The following is a 10366-nucleotide window of genomic DNA, read 5'->3' as shown; positions in this document are numbered from 1 at the left end:
GCCCTTTACTGGATCCATGCATGTTTAGAGTGGCAGAGGCTTATGAAAAATTCAGCCTTGAAGACAAGCCGCTGGTGACCACCATGGGCATGGAACTCAACAAGCCAACTATGCAGTGTGCATTTGGTATGGTGCAGGAGGGCAGTGTTCTGTCATATCAGCAACCAGTTTTACCATCACGACACATCATGCTGCATCCTGATGTTCCATCAACCCCACTTCTGCCTCTGAAAGACCACTACCTGTGCTTTTGTGTGCACTGAACAGGAGCTTTTTCACATGAAATCTTTAGAGGTGTCATTTGATATGGCTCACAAAATTGAGGTGTCAACTCGGGAGCAGAGTTATTGTCCTGACTGGCATCTGCTCCGCAAGCCTAGAGTAACAGCCTCACGTTTTCGTGAGGTATGCCATGTCAAAGGGCAAAGCTCTGCAGAGTCTCTTGCTGAGCACACCATAAGAGGTACCAGACAGACGGCAGAAATGAAGAGAGGTGTAGAGATGCATCCGGAGCAGCAACTGAAAATCGCAGGATGCTCAACGTTAACTACACACCATGTGGCCTCATCATCCACCCAGATGCCCCCTGACTTGGCACATCCCCTGATGGTGTCGTATTTGACCCAACTGAATAGTTTGGCTTGGTGGAGATTAAATGCCCTAATGTGAAGAACTACATTGACTGTAAGTGTCTGTATATGGAGTACGGATCTTCAAAACTAAAGAAGAGACATGCGTATTACTGGCAGATTCAAGGTCAGTTACTAATCAGCGTGTTGCACTGGTGTGATTTTGTGGTGTGGGCTCAGGAGGATTTCTTTGTGGAGTGGATTTACATGGATGCAGATTTACAAAGACAAATTCGTGAGAAGACTTTTGTTTTTACGTCTACACATACATGCCAAAATATGTTTTAGCTTTTAGCTTAATGTTTTATTGTACAAAGAGTATACAAAGTATTTACAGAACCTGGTGTGTCTACAATATGCTCTTTTACAGTTCAGTAAATACATCATTTGTGGACTGAAGTAAATGTAAATATTGAATATTCTGTATACTTATTAAATTATAGGGCGGCATGGTGGCTAAGTGGGTAGCACTGTCGCTTTACAGCAAGAAGGTCCTGGGTTCGATCCCCAGGTGGGGTGGTCCGGGTCCTTTCTGTGTGGAGTTTGCATGTTCTCCCCATGTCTGCGTGGGTTTCCTCCGGGTGCTCCGGTTTCCTCCCACAGTCCAAGGACGTGCAAGTGAGGTGAATTGAAAATACTAAATTGTCCGTGATTGTTCAATATAACTTTGTGAACTGATGAACCTTGTGTAATGTGTACCTACCGTTTCTGTCATGAATGTAACCACAGTGTAAAACCTGATATTAAAATCCTAATAAGACAAACAAACAAATTTAAATCATATGTATACTTAATGAAACTTAATTGTGTTTTTGTGAAACAGTGCATTGTGTTTTTATGTAAAGAACTTGTGTGTAATGCAAATTATTTACATGTTTGCTTAATTAAATCAGGAGCTGAATTTAAAGTGTTGAGAAATACAACAGTATAAACTACAGAGGGCATGGGGTCCCTAGGACTGGAGTTGATAACTACTGCTTTATTTAACCCATGTCTTAACTTGTGCTTTGTTTTGATAGTTTGACAACAGGCATGCCACTGTAAATAACTGGCTAATGTTTACTATATGGGAAAGGGAAATTACCTCATCAAAGAACTTGTTTTGTTTGATTCTCCTAATTTCACGTTCTACATGTACTCTAAGTCGAGCTATGGATTGTGTTTCATTAACCTGGTATGCAGGCATCTGACTTTGCTTTGACAGAAATGGTGGGCAGTAGACTTTGCACTTAACACAATCAGTAATTAGGAAGCCCTTGGCAACCATCACTGCCATTTCTTCTGTGAGCAACTTGGCCAATCCTGACTGTTTGAATAATTCTTTGTCACTCACTGACCCAGCATAAAGTGAGGAGACAAATGTCACTGCACCATGTGGGGCTATACCAACCAGGCCCTTCATGGTGCAGTGAGACTTGTATGTGGAGTACATCTCACTTTGTAGGAGTGGTGATGATGGTGTCTGACACCTGGGCTCAGTGCAGTCCAAGATTACCTGAGTATCAAGAAGGTCTTGGAACTCTGAAGGGAGATTGTTTTTCACTTCCTCTGGTGACAACCAAATGCACACAGATCCAAGATGCATGTAAAGAAAGTTTGTCCATGTGGAAATAATTCAGCTCACCCTGGAAGGATGGATGTTAAAGCGGTGTCCCAAGTCTCTCTCCTTAAGCCCAACAAAGAGGTGCACAAGGAAAAGGAAAAATTCATCAACTGGCTGCAGCACCTGCCTCTGTGAAGGTAATGATGTAAAATGTCGAAAATGTACAATTATGACATGTACAAACAACCTCACTAAAGCATTCTAATACTTTTAAGGCTCAAGTAATCTGAGACTGCACTGATCTCTAGTGTCAGACACCACAACTATAAAGTAAGGCTGTTTAACACATTGTAAATAAGACAACATTTATAAGATCTGGCCATTTATTCCAAATATTACCATAGCATAACCTGTATAGCAGGAGACATCAGTTGGGGTGGGGTGGTAGTGTCTAGAACAGCTGCTGATTTCCTTGCTCAGATACACAACTTCAAGTGTGATACTGTGAAATAAAAATATGACCTACTTCAAGTAGGTGTGTTACAGCAAGGAAATCAGAATCAGAACACTGACTCCACTGACCCCTAAGCCTGGAACTGATGACCTGTGATTTAGTTCATAAAAATTATCCTACCCCTGACATTCATGAATGGGTCACCTCTTCGTTCTTCGTAGCTGCAGCTTTGGCTCTTGAGACCCGAACCATTTTGTGGATGGATGGCTCAATCAGCCACCAAAACGGCATTAAGTGGTCATAGCTTGGGAATCTGTTGGCAAATTTAATATATTAACCTTTTTAACAGCAAACTGGTTATCAAAGTGGCAGTGCATTTAATCTATACTACACGTTACCTGGTGTAAAATCAAATGTCCTCGTTGGAGCCAGCAAAACGTTGCAGCCCAAATGTTAGCTGGACACGTAAATCATGCAGTTGATTTCTCAGCTCCTCCACTTCACGGGACAGATCTTCATTTTCAGCGCAAGACATGTCTAGCGATGATGGCTCAGGAGCAGAACAATAATCATGATCCATTGTAGGATCAGTTGGGAGGTTGGGTCAGCCGGTCTTTCTCTCCTCTCCCACACACTTAGCTGTGGAGCCTGAGTAATGTAGCCATTCCATTCAAAAAACCAATGGTACTGCACCCTTCATCAATATTCTCCAGCCTTCTGGAATTTTTGGTTCAACCAAGTGATCTGGTAAGAAATGTCTGCTACAGACCTTCGTATGAGGCGAAATAGTAAAGTGGTCCGGATGGATGTTTATTAGCCTCCTGAGGTCACTCTGAGCTGGGAAGCTATGAAAAGTTAAACTTCGCCGACGCCGAGCAAAGAGGAACACAACAGTGCTCTGAATGTTTCTTGAGCTGTTTCTGGAAATGTTCTGATTTAAAAACTTTACGCCGGACACTCATTTTAATCTCATAAAGGTTTTGCGTATGCCGATGAATGTAAACAATACAACCGGAAACGATCAAGCCGCACTATTTGAAAACAGAAATGTGTCATAGCCTTGAGTCCATTGTAGCTAACGGAGATGGAGCCACGGTTCATGTGTTTATTAAATACTTTTTTTTACACATTTTGTTACATAATTAAATGTGTTTTTGTATTCGTTTTGTATTTGAGATTCAGTTCTGTAATAAAAAGAACTTTACATAAAAGATGTTTTGTTTTTTTAGCTCCTGATTTAAATGAATAAATCAGTTTGAATTGCACTTTATTTCATCTAACAAGGCCATCGCAGATAATTACACAGTGGAGAGGAACTATAGAACCAGAAGACTGATTCACCACTGCTAATTTTTCACCACCCAAACATTTGAATATTTTAAGAAGTTATTAAAAACAACATCTATTCACTTGATAACGTCCAGATCAACAGATGGACCAATAATTGAAGTTCCATTCAGCTGGAATTGTGACAGATTTGCCTGGGCAGGGACCCATGTTTGTTTTGCCCCTCACACAATGAGGAGGATGGTATAAGGTGAAAACAAATCCCCAAGGGTCACTATTGGGTATGTAGAATTAGCATCTTGGGGTGACCTCCATGCTAACAGATTTTTTGGAAGGCTTTTTAAGTGCCTGGAGTTTGCTAAATGGTACTAAGACCTTGACTGGAACCATGTTCTATGTTCAAATGAAATTTGACAAACGCTTAAAGTGGGGTTAGTGTGAAAAGAGATGACAAATCTATAAAGGACTTGTACACACATTTATACAATGGGAATTTGTGATGTTACGTTTGTTGCGATTCAAGATGGCGCCGAGTATGGCTGCCGTGTTGCGAGCTCCCTCCAGTGTTTGTAGTTTTTTGTTAATTTTATGTATATATGTAACTTTTTTTGCACTAAATGTTGCCAGCACCTTTATCCAAGACAGACAGACACTTTTTGACATAAGATCTTGCGTCCGTGCACCGGACTTCGAGTTTTTAAACGAAGTTCCATTGTTTGTAAACACAGACGAGCCCCCATTCACCTGGGCAACGCGTCCGAGGAAACGCCACAGACGCCGGAAAAGGGGCAACAGAGCCGGAGTCCTGGTCAGGCTGAGACGGCGTGCTAACCGTCCTCCTCTCCCCAGCATTCTGCTGGCGAACGTACAGTCCTTGGACAACAAACTTAGCGAACTCAGAGCACTGATCTCATTCCAGCGAGAAACAAGGGACTGCTGTATAATCTGCCTCACAGAAACGTGGTTATCATCGGACACGCAGGACAGCAATCAGCGGGATTCCCTGTGCACCGCGCCGACAGAACAAAGGACCTCTCCGGGAAGAGTAAAGGAGGTGGTGTGTGTTTTATGATCAACAATGCTTGGTGTGATCAGAGGAATGTTCACTTCATCGAGTCTTTCTGCTCCTCGGACCTGGAAAACCTCATCTCATCTCGTGCAGACCGCTGTGGTTACCGAGAGAGATTTCAGGAGTCATTGTTACGGCTGTGTACATCCCACCGCAGGCTGATACGGACTTGGCACTTGGGAAACTGTACGAGGCTATTAACAAGCAGGAAACCGCGCGTCCTGAGGCCCCTTTTATTGTTGTTGGGGACTTTAACAAAGCAAACTTGCAAAGTTGCGCCGAAGTTTTTACAGCATATCAGCTTCAAAACACGGAAAACACGCACGCTGGACCACTGTTACACCCCCTTCCGCAACGCTTACAAAGCCCTCCCCTGCGCTCCGTTCGGCAAATCGGATCACTTCTCCATCCTGCTTCTGCCTACCTATAGGCAGAAACTGAAACAAGAACCGCCTACTATCAGGGAGGTACGTCACTGGTCGGACCAATCAGACTCTATGATCCAGGACTGTTTTGATGACGTCGACTGGGAGATTTTCAGAGAAGCGTCCAATAACAACATTGATGAGTACACCGACAGTCACTGGATTCATCAGAAAGTGCATAGATGATGTTGTTCCCACAAAAACTATCCAGAAACCATGGCTGAACTGTGAGGTCCGTGCAGCCTTGAACATACGTACTGCTGCTTTATAAAAAAGCCAGCTATGCCCTCCGTAAAACCATTAAAGCAGCTAAACGCGAGTACAGAGCAAAAGTGGAATCGCAGTTCAACAGCACCAACGTGAGAAGCATGTGGCAGGGATTAAACACCATCACAGACTATAAAGTGAGAACTTGTGGTGCAGTGAACATCAGTGCTGCGCTTCCAGATGAGCTAAATGCCTTTTACGCCCATTTTGAGGCAAATCACATTGCGCCTCTGGTAGAACCCACTGCTACTGAACCGAACACACTCACTGTCTCTGTGGCTGATGTGCGCAGGTCATTTAAACGCATGAATACCTGCAAGGCAGCTGGACCGGATGGCATTCCTGGACGTGTTCTTAAAGTCTGTGTGAATCAGCTAGCAGGAGTGTTTACGGACATTTTCAATCTCTCTCTTTCTCTCTCAGTCGTGCCACCATTGTCCCCATTCCAAAGACTGCTAGTTCCTCATGCTTAAATGACTGGCGCCCAGTTGCTCTGAACTCTATCATAAGCAAGTGCTTTGAGAGGCTGGTCAGAGACTTCATCTGCACATCACTGCCTGAAACTCTGGACCCTCTACAGTTCGCTTACAGACAGAACAGGTCCACTGATGATGCTATAGCCCTAACACTACACACGGCTCTATCTCACCTGGACAAGAAGGACACATGTGAGAATGCTGTTTGAAGACTTTCAACACCATTGTACCTTCAAGGCTGGACATTAAGCGACCTGGGTCTGAACAGTTCTCTGTGCAGCTGGATCCTGGACTTCCTGTCTGATCGACGACAGGTGGTCAGGATGGGCAGCATCATCTCCTCCTCACAGACCCTCAACACCGGAGCTCCCCAGGGCTGCGTTCTGAGTCCCCTGCTCTACTGCCTGTATACACATGACTGCACTGCTAGTCACAGCTCCAGCGTCATCATCAAATTTGCAGATGACACGATCATAGGCCTGATCTCCAGCAATGGTGAGACAGCCTACAGAGAGGAGGTCAGCTTCCTGACACACCGGGAAAATAACCTCTATCTGAACGTCAACAAGACCAAGGAGCTGATTGTGGACTTCAGGATGCAGGAGACAGCGCACGCCCCCATCACCATCAACGGAGCCACGGTGGAGAGGGTCAGCAGCTTCAGGTTCCTCGGGGTCCACATCACTGAGGATCTCACATGGACAGAACACACCACACAGGTGGTGAAGAAGGCCCAACAACGCCTCTTTTTCCTCAGGACATTTTACACGTGCACTGTGGGACGTGTACTGACAGGCTGCATCACCGCCTGGTACGGGAGCTGCACTGCTCTGGAACGGAAAGCCCTGCAGAGGGTCGTACGGACAGCCCAGCGTATCACCAGGGTTCAACTGCCAAACCTCCAAGATCTTTACACCAGCCGCTGCCTGAGGAAGACCAGGAGGATTATAAAGGACTCCACCCACCCGAGCCACTGCCTGTTCTTACAGCTGCCGAGCGGCAGGAGGTACAGGAGCATCAGGACCAGAACCAGCCGGTTCCGAGACAGCTTCTTCCCCCGAGCCATCAGACTGCTGAACAGCAATGGACAAGCACACCCCTCATAATCTATACAGTGATCTCCCCCACCATACACCCCCCCCCCATACAACCCATTCTGCACTCTGCACTTTACCATGTGTAATTCATATCTTGCACAATAACTGTACATCTCTAACTTATTATTCCGATTTTATTTTATATATTTATATTCATTCACTTTTCATATTTTTGTACATCTGCACAAAAAGATTCCTGTATTATATCTGTATATATTGAACAAATGGTGCTAGTTTTAATTTAAGTTAATGTGTATATTTTTGTAATTAATGTGTATTGCAACTGTGAGGGACTGAGCACCTAAACATTTCACTCACCTTTCACACCTGTGTTAATTTGATGTGACAATAAAGTGATTTGATATGATTTGATGTAGGGCTGTCGCGGTGAAAGAATTTCCCCTTGCGGTATTCAGCGTGGCTCAACACGGTAATATCGCCATTTTTTTTTGGTTTTTGAAAATTACTTAATTGATCTGGATTTTAGAGCTATATAAACAAGCTTTATTGTTAGGCTATGATTCAGTATAATATTGCTTTATAATGACAAAAATGAGACAGCTTTAAGACTAATCAAATGCGTGTTTATTGTTAAATACAGAACAGAGCAGGGATGCGCGTCTTTTCTCTATTAAAAAAGGTTTAAATTTAGCTTCTAGCCTAGGCTAGATATACACTGTGAAACGAAAAAAAAAGTGTTTAGGCTAAATATTTTAAATGCACTAATCTAATGAAAATATGGTAAAAAAAAAATAGAATAAAGTCTGTAAGACCTTAAACCTGCGTTATCATGCGCGCTAGAAAAACCAACATGTTCACCTGATGTGGTTCCAGAGAGGATCCGAGTGGGGTAGCGATGTTCCCGACGGCACTAACAGTCTCTCTGATGGTGCTCGCTGCACTAATACACACGTGTACTGTACCTGCATGCGACTTTACAGAGCAGAGGAAATCTAGCCTGGCTGTCGCGCCACTATTAACCATCTATTTAGTAGGTATAATTAACATAACAATATGAACTAGATTTCAAGTTATTATTCGTTTCAATACATTTTTATTCAACGAAAAAATACATTTAAATAATTCCAGCAAGCCAGCAAGAGAATATTTGCAGATCATTAATAAACTTGCCAATAATTCCTGTTGCCATTGTTTCCATTTTAAAACACAAACTCTGACACTCAGCAGCAACGGATGCGAACAGGTTGCGGGAAAATGACGCTCTTAGCTCATTTTCATTATGAATTTATTAACATTTATTACGCCCGAATGTAAGCGTAAAACAAGATGGACCCTGCAACAAAAATAAATAAATAAATAAAAGAAAAGTAAAAAAAAGAAAAAGAAAAAACGTGAACATTGCGGTGTTGCGGTTGCTTGGCATGCCCTGCGGTTGGCTGATCTATACCGCGGTATTACAAAATTGCGGTTAGCGCGACAGCCCTAATTTGATGTTGTGTTGCTGATTCCTATTAAACATCTATATTTATAGTCATCAAATTAAATGTTTAATCTTATTTTATAAGTTAGTTAAATTGTTTACTGCTTGAATGTGAAAATGTAATTGCTAAAGTTAAAAAAAATATATATAAAAAAGTGCTTGTGTGGTGCAGGAGTAAATTCCACTAGCCCACTACTCAGCTGTGGTATTAGCTGCTAGTCAGACTCCTACAAACAGACATGCTCGGCTATTCGAACCATCTGACTCTGTTGATGTTGGTGCAATCTTATCCATGCCATGCCAACACAAAGCTCCATGGAGAAATACTGTTCAAATCCAAAAGAGAGAATGTCGTAAGGCTGAATACAGATGGTGAAAAATACATTTTTGGATTTACAAAAACATTTGGCTACACAATTACAGAATAATAATGTACAAAACTCCACTCATCCACTTAGTCTTGACATGCTAACAACCAATTTATTTAAGAATGTGTTTCACTTAATAGCACCTGACATACTTTAGATGATAAACACTTCTCTCATGTTGGGTGTTCTTGCTGACATTTTAAAACCTCAGTAATGAAGCTTCTTCTAAATGGAAAAAAATTTGAAGCAGGTCTGAAAGATAATTTCAGACCAATTTTAGACGTACCAGTCATTGGTAAAATCATTGAAAAATTGTCTTCAAACAACTTGTTATCCTTAAATAGCTGCCAGAACAAATTCCAGTCAGGGTTTCGCCCTGAGACAGCTATAATTAAGATTATTAATGACGATTGCCTAAATACAGAAAAATGATCTCTTGTACTACTTCTCCATCTCAGTGATGCCATTGACCAAAAATTATTATAGACAGACTCGCAAACTGAGTTGGACTCTTATGAACAGTACTGAAACAGATCATTTCATACCTGCAAGGTAGGAACAACTTTGTCAAAATACAAAATAATACTTCTATGAATGCGCCTCTGACCTGTGGTGTTCCACAAGGTTCAATTCTTGGTCCATTTCTATTTATTTTTCACATGGTTCCTCTTGGCAAGACTCTACAGGACTTTGGGCTATCCTCCGACAGCTATGCATAACAGTCAGATTTACTCGGCCCTGTCTCCAAATGACTGTGGTCCACATTGTAAATGCCTTGAGCACATCACTAACTAGGAACAGTGTGGCAGCCTAGTGGTTAGAGCTTTGGACTATCAACTGAAAAGTTGAGCATTTGAATCCCCGCTTGCAGCCCAACAGCACTATAGAAATGAAACTTGGATATAACTTAGAGTAGTCAGTGTACAGCCTGTATAGCAGTGTAGATTTACTGTCTTCTGAAAAAAACTCAGCACACAGCCATTAATGTCTAAATAGCTGAAACATAAGTGAGTACACCCCACAGTGAACATGTCCAGATTGTGCCCAAATGTGTTCCTCCTCCTCCTTGGTGTCATGTGTCAGGGTCCCAGGTGTGAATGGAGAGCAGGGCTGTTAAATTTGGTGTTTTGGTACAATTCTCTCATACTGGCCACTGGATATTCAACATGGCACCTCATGGCAAAGAACTCTCTGAGGATGTGAGAAATAGAATTGTTGCTCTCCACAAAGATGACCTAAGCTATAAGAGGATTTGCTAAAACCCTGAAACTGAGCTACAGCACAGTGGCCAAGGTCATACAGTGGTTTTC

This window comes from Trichomycterus rosablanca, chromosome 5 (assembly GCF_030014385.1).
Source record: "Trichomycterus rosablanca isolate fTriRos1 chromosome 5, fTriRos1.hap1, whole genome shotgun sequence".
NCBI lineage: Eukaryota > Metazoa > Chordata > Actinopteri > Siluriformes > Trichomycteridae > Trichomycterus > Trichomycterus rosablanca.
This window is presented reverse-complemented; position numbering follows the sequence as displayed.